This window comes from Pseudophryne corroboree, chromosome 5 (genome assembly GCF_028390025.1).
Source record: "Pseudophryne corroboree isolate aPseCor3 chromosome 5, aPseCor3.hap2, whole genome shotgun sequence".
NCBI lineage: Eukaryota > Metazoa > Chordata > Amphibia > Anura > Myobatrachidae > Pseudophryne > Pseudophryne corroboree.
In genome coordinates, this window is record NC_086448.1 from 256,879,970 (window position 1) to 256,897,117 (window position 17,148).

Below are 17,148 nucleotides of genomic sequence, written 5' to 3' on the forward strand. Positions count from 1 at the left end.
GACCAGATGTCAGCATCAGCAGTCGCTCCAGACTGCCCTGCATCACCGCCAGCGGGTGGGCTCGGAATTCTGAGCCTTTTCCTCGCACCCCCAGTTGCGGGAGAATGTGAAGGAGGAGATGTTGACAGGTCGCGTTCCGCTTGACTTGACAATTTTGTCACCAGCAGGTCTTTCAACCCCAGCAGACCTGTGTCTGCCGGAAAGAGAGATCCAAGGTAGGCTTTAAATCTAGGATCGAGCACGGTGGCCAAAATGTAGTGCTCTGATTTCAACAGATTGACCACCCGTGAATCCTTGTTAAGCGAATTAAGGGCTGCATCCACAAGTCCCACATGCCTAGCGGAATCGCTCCGTGTTAGCTCCTTCTTCAATGCCTCCAGCTTCTTCTGCAAAAGCCTGATGAGGGGAATGACCTGACTCAGGCTGGCAGTGTCTGAACTGACTTCACGTGTGGCAAGTTCAAAGGGCATCAGAACCTTGCACAACGTTGAAATCATTCTCCACTGCACTTGAGACAGGTGCATTCCATCTCCTATATCGTGCTCAATTGTATAGGCTTGAATGGCCTTTTGCTGCTCCTCCAACCTCTGAAGCATATAGAGGGTTGAATTCCACCTTGTTACCACTTCTTGCTTCAGATGATGGCAGGGCAGGTTCAGTAGTTTTTGGTGGTGCTCCAGTCTTCTGTACGTGGTGCCTGTACGCCGAAAGTGTCCCGCAATTTTTCTGGCCACCGACAGCATCTCTTGCACGCCCCTGTCGTTTTTTAAAAAATTCTGCACCACCAAATTCAAGGTATGTGCAAAACATGGGACGTGCTGGAATTTGCCCATATTTAATGCACACACAATATTGCTGGCGTTGTCCGATGCCACAAATCCACAGGAGAGTCCAATTGGGGTAAGCCATTCCGCGATGATCTTCCTCAGTTGCCGTAAGAGGTTTTCAGCTGTGTGCGTATTCTGGAAAGCGGTGATACAAAGCGTAGCCTGCCTAGGAAAGAGTTGGCGTTTGCGAGATGCTGCTACTGGTGCCGCCGCTGCTGTTCTTGCGGCGGGAGTCCATACATCTACCCAGTGGGCTGTCACAGTCATATAGTCCTGACCCTGCCCTGCTCCACTTGTCCACATGTCCGTGGTTAAGTGGACATTGGGTACAACTGCATTTTTTAGGACACTGGTGAGTCTTTTTCTGACGTCCGTGTACATTCTCGGTATCGCCTGCCTAGAGAAGTGGAACCTAGATGGTATTTGGTAACGGGGGCACACTGCCTCAATAAATTGTCTAGTTCCCTGTGAACTAACGGCGGATACCGGACGCACGTCTAACACCAACATAGTTGTCAAGGACTCAGTTATCCGCTTTGCAGTAGGATGACTGCTGTGATATTTCATCTTCCTCGCAAAGGACTGTTGAACAGTCAATTGCTTACTGGAAGTAGTACAAGTGGGCTTACGACTTCCCCTCTGGGATGACCATCGACTCCCAGCGGCAACAGCAGCAGCGCCAGCAGCAGTAGGCGTTACACGCAAGGATGCATCGGAGGAATCACAGGCAGGAGAGGACTCGTCAGACTTGCCAGTGACATGGCCTGCAGGACTATTGGCATTCCTGGGGAAGGAGGAAATTGACACTGAGGGAGTTGGTGGGGTGGTTTGCGTGAGCTTGGTTACAAGAGGAAGGGATTTACTGGTCAGTGGACTGCTTCCGCTGTCACCCAAAGTTTTTGAACTTGTCACTGACTTATTATGAATGCGCTGCAGGTGACGTATAAGGGAGGATGTTCCGAGGTGGTTAACGTCCTTACCCCTACTTATTACAGCTTGACAAAGGGAACACACGGCTTGACACCTGTTGTCCGCATTTCTGGTGAAATACCTCCACACCGAAGAGCTGATTTTTTTGGTATTTTCACCTGGCATGTCAACGGCCATATTCCTCCCACGGACAACAGGTGTCTCCCCGGGTGCCTGACTTAAACAAACCACCTCACCATCAGAATCCTCCTGGTCAATTTCCTCCCCAGCGCCAGCAACACCCATATCCTCCTCATCCTGGTGTACTTCAACACTGACATCTTCAATCTGACTATCAGGAACTGGACTGCGGGTGCTCCTTCCAGCACTTGCAGGGGGCATGCAAATAGTGGAAGGCGCATGCTCTTCACGTCCAGTGTTGGGAAGGTCAGGCATCGCAAACGACACAATTGGACTCTCCTTGTGGATTTGGGATTTCAAAGAACGCACAGTTCTTTGCGGTGCTTTTGCCAGCTTGAGTCTTTTCAGTTTTCTAGCGAGAGGCTGAGTGCTTCCATCCTCATGTGAAGCTGAACCACTAGCCATGAACATAGGCCAGGGCCTCAGCCGTTCCTTGCCACTCCGTGTGGTAAATGGCATATTGGCAAGTTTACGCTTCTCCTCCGACAATTTTATTTTAGGTTTTGGAGTCCTTTTTTTTTCTGATATTTGGTGTTTTGGATTTGACATGCTCTGTACTATGACATTGGGCATCGGCCTTGGCAGACGACGTTGCTGGCATTTCATCGTCTCGGCCATGACTAGTGGCAGCAGCTTCAGCACGAGGTGGAAGTGGATCTTGATCTTTCCCTAATTTTGGAACCTCAACTTTTTTGTTCTCCATATTTTATAGGCAGAACTAAAAGGCACCTCAGGTAAACAATGGAGATGGATGGATTGGATACTAGTATACAATTATGGACGGACTGCCACGGTTAGGTGGTATAAAAAAACCACGGTTAGGTGGTATATATTATAATAATAATACAATTATGGATGGACGGACTGCCTGCCGACTGCCGACACAGAGGTAGCCACAGCCGTGAACTACCGCACTGTACACTGGTTGATAAAGAGATAGTAGTATACTCGTAACAACTAGTATGACACTATGACGACGGTATAAAGAATGAAAAAAAAACCACGGTTAGGTGGTATATATTATAATAATAATACAATTATGGATGGACGGACTGCCTGCCGAGTGCCGACACAGAGGTAGCCACAGCCGTGAACTACCGCACTGTACACTGGTTGATAAAGAGATAGTAGTATACTCGTAACAACTAGTATGACACTATGACGGTATAAAGAATGAAAAAAAACCACGGTTAGGTGGTATATATTATAATAATAATACAATTATGGATGGACGGACTGCCTGCCGACTGCCGACACAGAGGTAGCCACAGCCGTGAACTACCGCACTGTACACTGGTTGATAAAGAGATAGTAGTATACTCGTAACAACTAGTATGACACTATGACGGTATAAAGAATGAAAAAAAAACCACGGTTAGGTGGTATATATTATAATAATAATACAATTATGGATGGACGGACTGCCTGCCGACTGCCGACACAGAGGTAGCCACAGCCGTGAACTACCGCACTGTACACTGGTTGATAAAGAGATAGTAGTATACTCGTAACAACTAGTATGACACTATGACGACGGTATAAAGAAAGAAAAAAAAATACCACAGTTAGGTGGTATATATTATAATAATAATACAATTATGGATGGACGGACTGCCTGCCGACTGCCGACACAGAGGTAGCCACAGCCGTGAACTACCGCACTGTACACTGGTTGATAAAGAGATAGTAGTATACTCGTAACAACTAGTATGACACTATGACGACGGTATAAAGAATGAAAAAAAAACCACGGTTAGGTGGTATATATTATAATAATAATACAATTATGGATGGACGGACTGCCTGCCGACTGCCGACACAGAGGTAGCCACAGCCGTGAACTACCGCACTGTACACTGGTTGATAAAGAGATAGTAGTATACTCGTAACAACTAGTATGACACTATGACGACGGTATAAAGAAAGAAAAAAAAATACCACAGTTAGGTGGTATATATTATAATAATAATACAATTATGGATGGACGGACTGCCTGCCGACTGCCGACACAGAGGTAGCCACAGCCGTGAACTACCGCACTGTACACTGGTTGATAAAGAGATAGTAGTATACTCGTAACAACTAGTATGACACTATGACGACGGTATAAAGAAAGAAAAAAAAATACCACAGTTAGGTGGTATATATTATAATAATAATACAATTATGGATGGACGGACTGCCTGCCGACTGCCGACACAGAGGTAGCCACAGCCGTGAACTACCGCACTGTACACTGGTTGATAAAGAGATAGTAGTATACTCGTAACAACTAGTATGACACTATGACGACGGTATAAAGAATGAAAAAAAAACCACGGTTAGGTGGTATATATTATAATAATAATACAATTATGGATGGACGGACTGCCTGCCGACTGCCGACACAGAGGTAGCCACAGCCGTGAACTACCGCACTGTACACTGGTTGATAAAGAGATAGTAGTATACTCGTAACAACTAGTATGACACTATGACGACGGTATAAAGAATGAAAAAAAAACCACGGTTAGGTGGTATATATTATAATAATAATACAATTATGGATGGACGGACTGCCTGCCGACTGCCGACACAGAGGTAGCCACAGCCGTGAACTACCGCACTGTACACTGGTTGATAAAGAGATAGTAGTATACTCGTAACAACTAGTATGACACTATGACGGTATAAAGAATGAAAAAAAAAAACACGGTTAGGTGGTATATATTATAATAATAATACAATTATGGATGGACGGACTGCCTGCCGACTGCCGACACAGAGGTAGCCACAGCCGTGAACTACCGCACTGTACACTGGTTGATAAAGAGATAGTAGTATACTCGTAACAACTAGTATGACACTATGACGACGGTATAAAGAAAGAAAAAAAAATACCACGGTTAGGTGGTATATATTGTAATACAATTATGGATGGACGGACTGCCTGCCGAGTTCCGACTGCCGACACAGAGGTAGCCACAGCCGTGAACTACCGCACTGTACTGTGTCTGCTGCTAATATAGACTGGTTGATAAAGAGATAGTATACAATACATACAACAATATACTACTATACTGGTGGTCAGGCACTGGTCACCACTAGTCACACTGGCAGTGGCACTCCTGCAGCAAAAGTGTGCACTGTTTAATTTTAAATTAATATAATATTATGTACTCCTGGGGGCTCCTGCTATAACAACCTGCAGTGCTCCCCAGTCTCCCCCACAATTATTATAAGCTTTGCCTTTTATACATTGATGTGCAGCACACTGGGCTGAGCTGAGTGCACACAGACTGAGTCACACTGTGTGACTGGCTGCTGCTGTGTATCGTTTTTTTTCAGGCAGAGAACGGATATAGCAGAGAACGGATATATTATATTAAAATAAATAAAAGTTAACTAACAACAACTGCACTGGTCACTGTGGTAAACTCTGTCTGACTCTGCACAATCTCTCTCTCTCTCTTCTAATCTAATTTCTAATGGAGAGGACGCCAGCCACGTCCTCTCCCTATCAATCTCAATGCACGTGTGAAAATGGCGGCGACGCGCGGCTCCTTATATAGAATCCGAGTCTCGCGAGAATCCGACAGCGTCATGATGACGTTCGGGCGCGCTCGGGTTAACCGAGCAAGGCGGGAGGATCCGAGTCTGCTCGGACCCGTAAAAAAAACATGAAGTTCGTGCGGGTTCGGTTTCAGAGAAACCGAACCCGCTCATCTCTACTATGCAGACTCCTTGTTTCTACTTGTCAAGGAAAGCTTTATCCCATGTACCAAGATGGACTACTATTGAGTATTTGCCTGAGCCATCTTGGGACTGATATTGACAAAGTGGAAGACATTAGTCTTCTACTTAACCCAGTGAGACCTGCGATTGACTACCTGCTTTTCTAGATGCTATTCCAGCACCTTCACTGCAATCTAATCTGTCAGTCTCTCCATTGGTTACCTGTTTTCTACCATATTCAATATAAATACCTTTACTTAAACACAAGGCTATTATCCAAACTACACCAACATACATCTCTTCGCTTATCTCAAAATATCTCCCAACCCGACTTCTTTGCTCTGCACAAGATCTACGTCTCTCATCCACACTCATTACTTGCTCCCCCATTCACAATTGCAGACTTTCTTCGTGCTGCACCCACTCTTTGGAATACCCTCCCATGCACAATAAGACTCTCCTCCAGGCTCCAAACTTTCAAGCATTCCTTAACTCACCTCTTCAGGCAAGCTTATCAAATTCTGGAACGGCCCACATAACCTTCAGAAGCTTTCCCATCCAATTTACATCCCCACATATCCTCACATACTTTCTCTCACTTCACTTTAACATCCTCCCAACCAGGAGGTACTGGAGAGTTAGCAGAAGTCATTTCCCCTACCACCTTACCCCTCCCATTAGGCAGAACTATGGTGTTCAGCGCCCCCTTACAAATTATTAATTTGTGCCCTACTTACCAGATACAAAAAAGGGGTGTGGTTTCACAAGCAAGGGGCAAGGCCACACAAGAGTACCACCAATTCAAATTATACCACACAGTAGCACAATCTTATTTTCATTACACCGTACATAGTGCACCTAATTCATATTCCACCACATAGTAGTGCCCCTTACATTACTACACACAGTAAATCCCCATAGTCACATTACAACATACAGTATTGCCCCTTATTCATGTTACACTACACAGCAGTGCCCATTATTCACAATGTCTACAGCTGTAGTGTTTCTTACATATAATGCCCGAAGCAAGAGCAAAATTGTGTGTGGTTACACTATGAGACTTTCCTATCCATGACTTATATGCAGAATCACAAGTGGGTCATTAACAATATGTTTCTTCAATTGTCAGTAGAAACAGAATGAAATTAAAGATGTACTGCCTGTATCTTCTATAGTATCCTCATTTGCTTTTCTCCACCTCATTCAAGATATTTATCAGAGAAAGAGAGAGGGAGGTCAGCAGTGGGGGGTATCTAGCATGAGGAGTGTGTGGCTGCCTCCCCTGGTGGCCAAGGTATTGCAGGGAGAGTGCACCTCTGCTATTATTCATGCAGCCATGTGTGCTGTGCAGCCTGCTGTCCATGCAGTTATACCAAGAACTTTTGCAATCTGGCTTTGCCATTATGCCATAGATAGCACTGTGACCCAGTCCTGGTCGGCGACATGCAGAAATAAGCTCTGGCAGGGGGAATGGCAGTCTGTGTCTCAGCTGCTTGCTTTGCATAATTGTGTTTAGGGGCAGGCCGTAGCTCCTATGCTTAGGCAGCTGCTGGGCCGTGCGACGTGGGGTCATGACATTAAGTCACACTGGAAATGCGCTGCAGTGAGTGTTTTGTGAGGATCACTGACCTGAGCATCTGCTAGCAGTGTGGCAGTGGGTGACACTCCTTGAGTTGGTAGGTATGGCTCCCAGTACCATCAAGTATCCTGACTCTTCCTGAAAGTAATATGTAATAATAATAATAATAATAATAATAATAATAATAATATGTAAGGAGCACTACTACTGTGGGCATAATGTGTCAGAGGCACTACTACTTTGGTCATTAAATGTAAGGAACACTACTACTGTCGGCATAATGTGAAGGAGCACTACTACTGTGTGCATAATGTATAAGGAATACTACTTCTGTGGGCATAATATGTAAGGATACTACTACTGTTGGCATAATGTGTAAGGAGCACTACTACGGTTGGCATAATGTGAAGGGGCACTACTACTGTGGACATATAGTGTTATTAGCACTTCTACTGTGGGCACAATGTGAAGGAGCACTACTACTGTGGGCATAATGTGTAAAGAGTACTATTACTGTGAGCATAAAGTGTAAGGAGCACTACTATGGTGGGTATAATGTGTAAGGAGTACCACTACTGTGGGCATAAAATGTAAGGAGCACTACTATTGTGGGAATAATGTGAAGGAGCACTACTACTGTTGGCATAATGTGTAAGGAACACTACTACTGTGGGCATAATGTGTAAGGAACACTACTACTGTGGGCATAAAGTTTAAAAGGCACTTCTACTGTGTGCACAATGTGAATGAGCACTACTACTGTGGGCATAATGTGTAAAGAGTACTATTACTGTGGGCATAAAGTGTAAGGAGCACTACTACTGTGGGCATTACGTGCAAGGAGCACTACTATTGTGGGCATAATGTGAAGGAGCATTATTACTGTCAGCATAATATAAGGAGTACTACTGTACGCATAATGTTTAAGGAAAACTACTGCTTTGGGCATAATGTGAATGAGTACTACTGTGCACATAATGTGTTAGGAACACTACTACTGTGGGCATAATGTGTGAAGGAAACATGAATATGATTTTTATGAAGCTACAGAAATGCTTTTGTTGCTGCCTAAGGTTACCTCCGTCTGTCTAAATGTTCATACCAGGTTTCCTTATTGTGCTTAATATGTCCTATATTTTTCCTGGGTTAACAATATCTGAACAATATTTTTGTTCTGAAACAGTTATGTTCCTTGGTCACTAATGATGGATAACAAATTTAATATACTGTAATTATCATAGCCATCTTTCTACCTTCAGTGATAGAAGGGAGGGTTTGCAATCAGAGCCATCTTAACGTGTAGGCACAATAGACAGCTGCCCAAGGCCCCACAATTCTAGATGCCTTTGTGTAGGGCGGTTGATGGTTACACAATCAGAGAGGTGAGGCAGCATTGTTTACCTGCCTCTCAGCCTGCAGCCAGATAGTGAGTAACTGTCAGCATGTTAATTGGTGGATGGCAGGGACTATCCACCTATCTGAGTGCTGACAGCCATTCACTGTATGGAAGCATGTAGAGGGATGTCATGGAACTCCAGGAGGATTAAGTTATAATTTTTATTGGTTCCCATGAATAGTAGTGTAGGGGACCCAGTACATTGCTTTGCCCAGGGCCTACTATGCTGTTAAGATGGCCATGCTAGCAACTTTTGGTCTGTGAGACAACACCAGCAAGCGGTAGCTTGTTTTTTGGGTCCCAAACAAACCAAGCACTTCAGCCACAAAATGTCAGTCCCTGTCGCTGAAGTGCTTGGTTTGTTAATCTGTGCATGTGTGTCCTTTTTGATATCCAACATAAGAATGGGTGGGAGGGCCCAAAGACAATTCCATCTTGCACTTCTTTTCTGCCACTACTGTGTGGAAATGTTTCATAGATATACTATAAATTGCTGTTTGTTTGTGCCACTGCTCTGTCATTTAGTTACCGGCCAGATTGCTGTAGCCTTTGACCTAAACTGGATGAAAATAATATTTTGAGCTGTGAGGTGACCAAAATTGACTGGAAATTATTGGAAATGGATGTTATTGAGTTTAATAATACTGTAGGAACAAAAAAGGCTACAATTATGTGATTTTAGCAGTTTTTATAAAATTTTTGGAAAAAATACAGATCCAAAACAAAAACATGTAGTGCGGTTTTGTCAAAATCAAAACACAAAGTTAATACAGATCCAAAACCAAAACAATGGTCGTTGAACATCTCTAATTATTTCTATCTTTTATTATATATTGTCCACTGCAATTCTGTGTGAATAATAGAGAGGTCACTAAAGTCTCTGCATTGAATAAAGGACAGATTGGGCTGTGTAGTATTTGATTAATTTGATTATAATACTTTGATATAATAATTTCTCCTATTCCATTGGTAGAGGTGTAGCAGAGTCCCTAGGCAGCGGTGCCCACTGTCCTGAGCTTAAATCCCGTCACTAGAGTGAGCTGTGGCTCCCTAGCAAAGAGCCAATCTGGATTTATTGCAACGAGCCAATCACTGACTGACGCACAATTGTTATTCTGCTGTTTTTCTTGTCAGTTTCACTTAATAATGAGTCTGTGTTTCCTAACCTTTGCAGTGCTGTAGTAATGTTAGTGTTAGAAAGCAGTGCACTCCCCGCACTAAAAATACAGTTGTAGCCATGTTTATTTTTACTGCAATGCGGCATGCTGTATAGTGTGCCTGCCTGTGACTATTCGCAGCTGGAGATCTCTCAAGTAATTTCATTAGGAATTAATTGAGCGATTGCCAGCTGCTAATAGTTGAAGACCAGCATGCTGCATCGTCACAAAGATGAACATGGTTACATCTGTATACTAGGCACTAGGACCCAGTGAGGTCTATCCTCCAACCTTATAACTACTAAGCATGTGCATGGGCCATCTTGTGATATAATAGTCACTATATGTAAGAGAGGCATAGTGGAAGCAGCATGCCTTCCACTTAGCTCCAGAGAGACCTGATATAAAGCTGTCCCAGCATCCTACACCACTACCTGCAAGTAGCATACACTCACCAGCTGGAGAGCTGTACAGAAACTTACTTCGCTCAAGCTCCAAGTATGTGTTCAACAGTGAGTACCTTTTATACTTCAATAAACCAACATCACTGGTTAATTGACAGAGCAGTTCATAGCTTGATTCATCACTGGTGTGTGCCTATATACTGTACCTCTGTAAGCAACACCTGCACACACATCATTCCACTTTTATTTTCCCAGAGAAGTGTGCTGAGCGATCAGTGACCGCTCAGCACACATCCCTCCCCCCGCTCATTTCAATGAGCGATGTGCTAGATTGTGCCTGCAAGGCCAATCTAGCACCGGCGATAGCAACACGCGGGGCCGCGCATTGATGTCTCCATCACCCCTACACACGGAGCGATGTGTTCTTAATTTCTAAGCAATCTAGTCAGATTGCTTAGAAATTAAGTGAACATGGCTCCGTGTGTACCTCCCTTAACAGTTATAAGGTTTAAGATTGTAGATAGTGCACTACACCCCAAAGTTAGAGCTGTAGTATTGTTGTTGAAACAATACCCCTGTTGCATTTCGGGCCTGTATTAGTTAATTTATACATTTGGGTCTGTGGTACAGTGTTAGGATACAATTAGAAGCTTTGGATGGGTGTTTCCTGTCTATTCAAATACAGCTGTGTGCAGATGACGTAGTCAAAATGACAATGATAGCTGCACTAATCCTACTCTGTGTCTGTTTTGTTCTTTTCCACTTTCTTATTAGGTGACCTGGCCTTGGTTAGGGTTTTCCACCTATTGTACAAGCATCTATAGGTGAAAACTGCAGCCTGAGGCCAAAAGTTCCAGTGATGGAACAGGGCCTGATTTAACATTTCCTTCTCTTTTTTCCAGAAACTTCACCCTACCAAAATAGGAGAGAGATGCTGGTGGGAGTACACAAAGTGACACTCCAATTGCACTACTGAGGAGAGCCCCCTGCATGGTACCCCTTAGGCAGAGGAGCCAGGACCACTTGCTTGTGTTGCCCCACAGCCCAATAGCTTCTAGCATGGCCAACTTAACATCATAGTAGGCCCTGGGCATGCAATACACTGGGTCCCCTACGCTACTATTCACGGGAACCAATTAAAATTATAACTTGATTCTCCTGCAGTTCCAGACATCTCTTCCACACAGTGAATGGCTGTCAGCACTCAGATAGGTGGATAGTTCCAGCCATCCACCAATCAGCATGCTGACAGTTATTCACTATCTGGCTGCAGGCTGGGTGGCAGGTAGAGAATGATGCATTACCTCTCTGATTGTGTGACCCCCACGTGGCCCTGCACAAAGGCCTCTAGAATTGTGGGGCCCCGGGCATCTGTCACTGTGCCTATACATTAAGTTGGCTTTGATTACCAGCCCTCCCTTTCTATCACTGACGGTAATAAGCTGGCTATGATGCTTACTGTATACTAAACTTGTTATCCATCATTAGTCACCAAGAACATAATTGTTTTAGAACAAAAATATTGTTTATACATTGTTAACCCAGCAAAAATATAGGACATACTAAGCACAGTAAGGGAACCTGGTATGAACATTTGAACAGACAGAGGTAACCTTAGGCAGCACCAAAAGCATTTCTATAGCTTCATAAGAATCATATTCATATTCATGTATGCTTCCCAATTTGCAGATGAAGCATCATTTTAGCTCTAATTAAAATGAGCACAGATGCTATCATATTTACCAGTACAATTTAAAAATAAACTAATTTTTAGAAATACTAAAACAGTACAGTAGTAGGTTTCCACCACAGAGAACAATTAAATTGCAGTATTGCATTTCCCTCATATTTACAACAAATGGTGCATCATTTTAATTATAATAATTAAAAAAAAATACAATAATCATGGAAGGGCTTATAATTATATTCTGTAGTTTACTGTGTAACTTTTTAATATCTTTTGTTATACACCTTGTTTTATAATATGAACTACATCAGCAATATCATTAAGATCTGTAGTGTGCTTTTGGTTTGCTAGGTATTAGTCTAAAAAAGCAACAAATGTACAAAGCAGCTTTAAACTCAGGAGATTTCTGTCTTATCCTTACTGTCTTTTCCTCTTTTTTTCCCTTGTGATAATCATTCTTTCTCATATGTGCTTTTACAAGGAATACCAAGCAGACATCCGGGGATCAAAATTAGAACTACCGTAATGATATACTCATCTTCTTTGCTGAATTTATTTATTAAAAGTTTCTTATATAGCGCAGTAAATTCTGCTGAGCTTTACAACTGAAGACAACAGTGATAAAACAAAACTTGATAATAACAGACAGTCATAGAGGCATAGGTGTGCGCAGGGGGGGGTGCCGGGTGCGCACAGGCACCCCCTAATATCTGGCACCCCGATATCACATGCCTGATGCAGCGATCGCCGAGCAGGCTGATTACTGTCCCCTCTGCGCTGCACCCTGTCAGGACTGCATTACTGCCACTGGCTTTCAAACTCTCGGCTCCACCTCCATGTACAAAAACAGAGTGATGTGATGTGATTACGTCATGCTGCTCGCACGCCCACCCGCCACATGCCCACCTCTCTCTATGCTATGCCAACACCAGCCACTGATGAGGATCAGCATGCAGCCAGCATTCCTCTTAGGAAGACAAGTTCAGTACTGGCAGGCGGTCGGCAGCCACATTGACACGTCACTTGTTTTTCCAGCAGCAGGAGTACTAGTCTGTGACTGTCAGTGTCAGTGAGTGACTGACTTGTAAGTAAGCTGCTGCAGCTTGCAGGGGAAAGAAAGGGGGAGCCAGACCAGGCTGAGGAGGAGCACTGTAATTGCAGTGAGTGCCATTAGTGGTATTTGGTGCACACCACATCTGACAATTTATCTGCTTTATTAGGATTGGTACAAGGGTGGATATTTTATATTGCGTTGACCGTCAATAGATGGTGCTAGACACGCCCAAAAGGCGGTGCTAAACACACCCCTCCGACGGTGCACCCCCTAATAAAATGTGTTGCGCACGCCTATGCATAGAGGTAGGAAGGCCCTGCTCGCAATCTTACAATCTAAAGGGATATAGGCATTGATACACAAGGATAGTTGATATCATAACAGATTGCAAAGGTTCTTGGTGGGTTGTATAATATAATCACACAGCAATGTGGGACAAAGGTCAGGAAGATGTAAAATTGAAAAGAGAGAAAATATGTGAGTATATGTGTGGATTTTACAGTGGGGATGTAAATCGAATAGGAATGTTTATGAAGGTTATATGGGCATTTATGGAATTTGATAAGCTTGCCTGAAGAGGTGAGATTTCAAGGAACGCTTGAAGGTTTGGAGACTGGATGAGAGCAGTGGTAAATTTCCAATTAGGCATGTAAGGCATGTGCCTAGGGGTGGCACTTGTTTTGGGGGGGGGAGGGGGCTTGGATGCTTATTTCATTACTGTCAGACTGAAATTTACCAGTAGTTGCAAAATATTTCCACTGTACCATACTGCATCTTGAGTGGAGTGTAAACGGGCAAGACTGCCGCTATAAGCTGTCCTACTTAGTAAATGTGAATACATAATTAAAATTAAATCAAAATAGCTTAGTTCATGGCATTTTTATTATTTTATTAAGTTGTCAATCACATCAAATGAGGGCTTATAATCAATCAATAACAAATAATCAAATTAGGCAGTGGGGGTCAGCCATTACTGTTGTGCCTAGGAGCACTACGACCCCTAAATTCACCCCTGGATGAGAGTCTTATATTGCATGGGAGGGAAGTCCACAGAGTTCTTTTAAAGAGCAAAGAGGTCAGGTTGGGAGATATTTTGATATAAACAAAAAGAGATACATTGGTGTAGTTTGGTTAATGGCCTTGTGTGTGAATAAAAGTATTTATAGTGAATACAGTAGAATACAGGTAACCAATGGAGGGACTGATAGAATGGATCTGCAGACGATGAACATCTAGCAAGGAAGATTAGCCTTGCAGCGGCATTCAGAATGGATTGTAGTGGTGAGAGTCTCTTTTTGGTAAGAAGTAAGAAGACTATTACAATAACTTAATGCTGGAGATAATGAGAGCATGGATTAGAGATTTTGCAATGTCTTGTGTAAGATATGATTGCATTTTGGATTTATTTTTTAGATGCATCTAACATAATTTTGAGACAGATTAAATGTGGGGAATAAAGGGCAGTTCAGAGTCAATGAATACAGATGGTGACAAATCAGGGGAAGATTGGTAGATTTGAGTATCATCCACATACAGATAATATTGAAATACAAAATAGCTAATTAGTTTGCCAAGAGATGTGTTATAGATTGAAAAAGCAGAGGGCATAAGGCTGAGCCTCGTGGCACTCCGACTGATAGAGGTAGTGAAGAGGAGGTGGATTCAGATAAATGGATACTGAAAAAATGATTAGATAGGAAGAATGAGTACCAAAAAAGGACGGTGTCTTAAAGACCTAAGGATTATAGTGTTTGTATGAGAAGAGAGTGTTCAACTGTAAAAAAAGCAACAGAGAGATCTAGAAGAATAAAAAGTGAGTAATGGCCTTTAGACTTTGCAGTGACCAGATCATTGACCAGATCATTTACTACTTTGCTCAGTGCTATCTCAGTGGAGTGTTGGGAATGAAAGTCTGACTGAAGTAGGTCCAATAGTTTGTGTGAGTTAGGAAAGACAGTTAGAGAGAAAGAGAGAGACAGACAGACAGATATTACAAATTTTAGTTAAGGTTGAGATGAGCACAGGAGACAGAGCATTACTTATTTGTGAGGGTATAGGATCAAGAGGAAAGATAGTAGAACAGGAAGATGAGAATACTGTTGATACAGTACTTCATCTACAGTTCATTTGTGGGATCAAACGAAGAGAAGGTGTCAGCGGGTCCACATAGGGAATTGAGGAAGAGCATACCAATTAATCTCAAAATTTATTAATCTTGTCCTTGAAGTAAAGGCAATATCTTGAACACTGATAGTGACTGATGGGTTGGGTGAGGGAGGCTTGAGAAGTGATTTAAATGTATTAAAAGTCACTTGGGGTTAGAGGCTTGAGCAGAGATAAGAGTTTGGAAATATGTTTGCCTTATATATGAGATTTACGGCATTTACATTCAACTTTACGTGAGAGTTTTTGTAGGTGTTCTGTTAATTTAGAGTGCCACAATTGAAATATAGGTCTACGTGGAGTATGATGGGTAGCTGGAGCCACTAAATCGAGTGCTATTTCTAGAGTCTGGTTCATGTGTGATACAGCCATCTCAGGAGTGAATGCAGAAATAGGGGAGAGCTGTTGCAGAGAGGAGGAAAGGACTTGAAAATTAATAGAATTTATATTTTTGCAGGTTTGAGGTGGATTGGAGGACTTCAGTGACATTCGGTTTGAAGTAATGGAGGAGAGCATGCAGATGGTAAGGTTGTGATCTGAGAGAGGGAAAGGAGTTTTAGTAAATTCAGAAACTGAGCATAGCTTGGTGAATACAAGATAAAGGCAGTGGCCCTCCTGATGAGCAGGGGAGTCAGTCCTTTGAGGCTGAGAGAGGAAGTTAAAGAGAGTAGTTTATAGGCATGAGAAGCAGCTTTTGAATTATCAATAGTGATATTAAAATCACCCATGACGATGGTTGATGTGTCAGAGGATAGGAAATGAGGAATAAAGGCACATTTTAGTGATTTGGGGGGTGATGGGAGACATGTTTATGAGGTTAGCTGAATTTATATATTGCTGCAAATCAGATGAATGTGAGTAGGGCAAGTGGTTGGAACCCAGATTTGGTGCAATGTCACCAGCTAATAGAAGCAGGAGAGAGAGAGAGAGAGAGAGATAAATGCAGCTGTTGGATGTTTGTGAATGTTTCTTTTTTATGATGACAGGTTGTGGATGTTATTGTCAGTGTATAAAGATAAGTAAAAATCTCATGAATGTTAATAAAAGGAGAGTGGATAATTGGAGTGGCAATGTTTACAGAGGGTTGAGTTGCAGAGAGATTGAATGATGTAAATGCTTTGAAGAGAATACCATGTAGTGCTATGAAGAAAAGCAATTTGTGGTACATGGTGTGTTTGAAATAAAACTAAACTTATTTAGGCTTAGAGCACAATGAAGTTGCAATTGTTAAAGTTAAACATTCATATACCTATTTACTGATGTTGTTCAGCTGTTCATTTTGAAACACTAAGTGAACAATTTGCGTATATGAATGCACATTGACCAGCACAGCTGACAGTAGATAGCATCTAAAGGAAAACAATGACTAATTAATACAGGCTATCAGTGAGGAAGTTGTTTAGCTGTTAAAAGGTGATAAATTAAACTTTGACTATGCAAACACTAGCCCAGTATGCCTTTAATTAACTATGCATCAATGAGTAAAATTTCAAACATAGGGGGTCATTCCAAGTTGATCACTAGCTGCTTTCGTTTGCTGTGCAGCAATGAGGCAAAAAAAGGCACTTCTGCGCATGCATATGCGGTGCAATGCGCACATGCGACGTACTATTACAATGGCCGATGTCATTTCACACAGGGTCTAGCGAAGCTTTTCAGTCGCACTGCTGACCGCAGAGTGATTGACATGAAGTGGGCGTTTCTGGGTGTCAACTGACCGTTTTCAGGGAGTGTTTGTAAAAACGCAGGCGTGCCAGGAAAATGCAGGCGTGGCTGGGCGCACGTAGGGCGTGTTTGTGACGTCAAAATAGAAACTGAATAGTCTGAAGTGATCGCATGCGCTGAGTAGGTTTAGAGCTACTCAGACACTGCACAAAAAAACTTTGTAGCCTCTCTGCCATCCTTTTGTTCGCACTTCTGCTAAGCTAAAATACACTCCCAGTGGGCGGCGGCATAGCGTTTGCACGGCTGCTAAAAACTGCTAGCGAGCGATCAACTCGGAATGACCACCATAGTATTTACAATTGCAAGAAAATCATGATATTACAACTGTT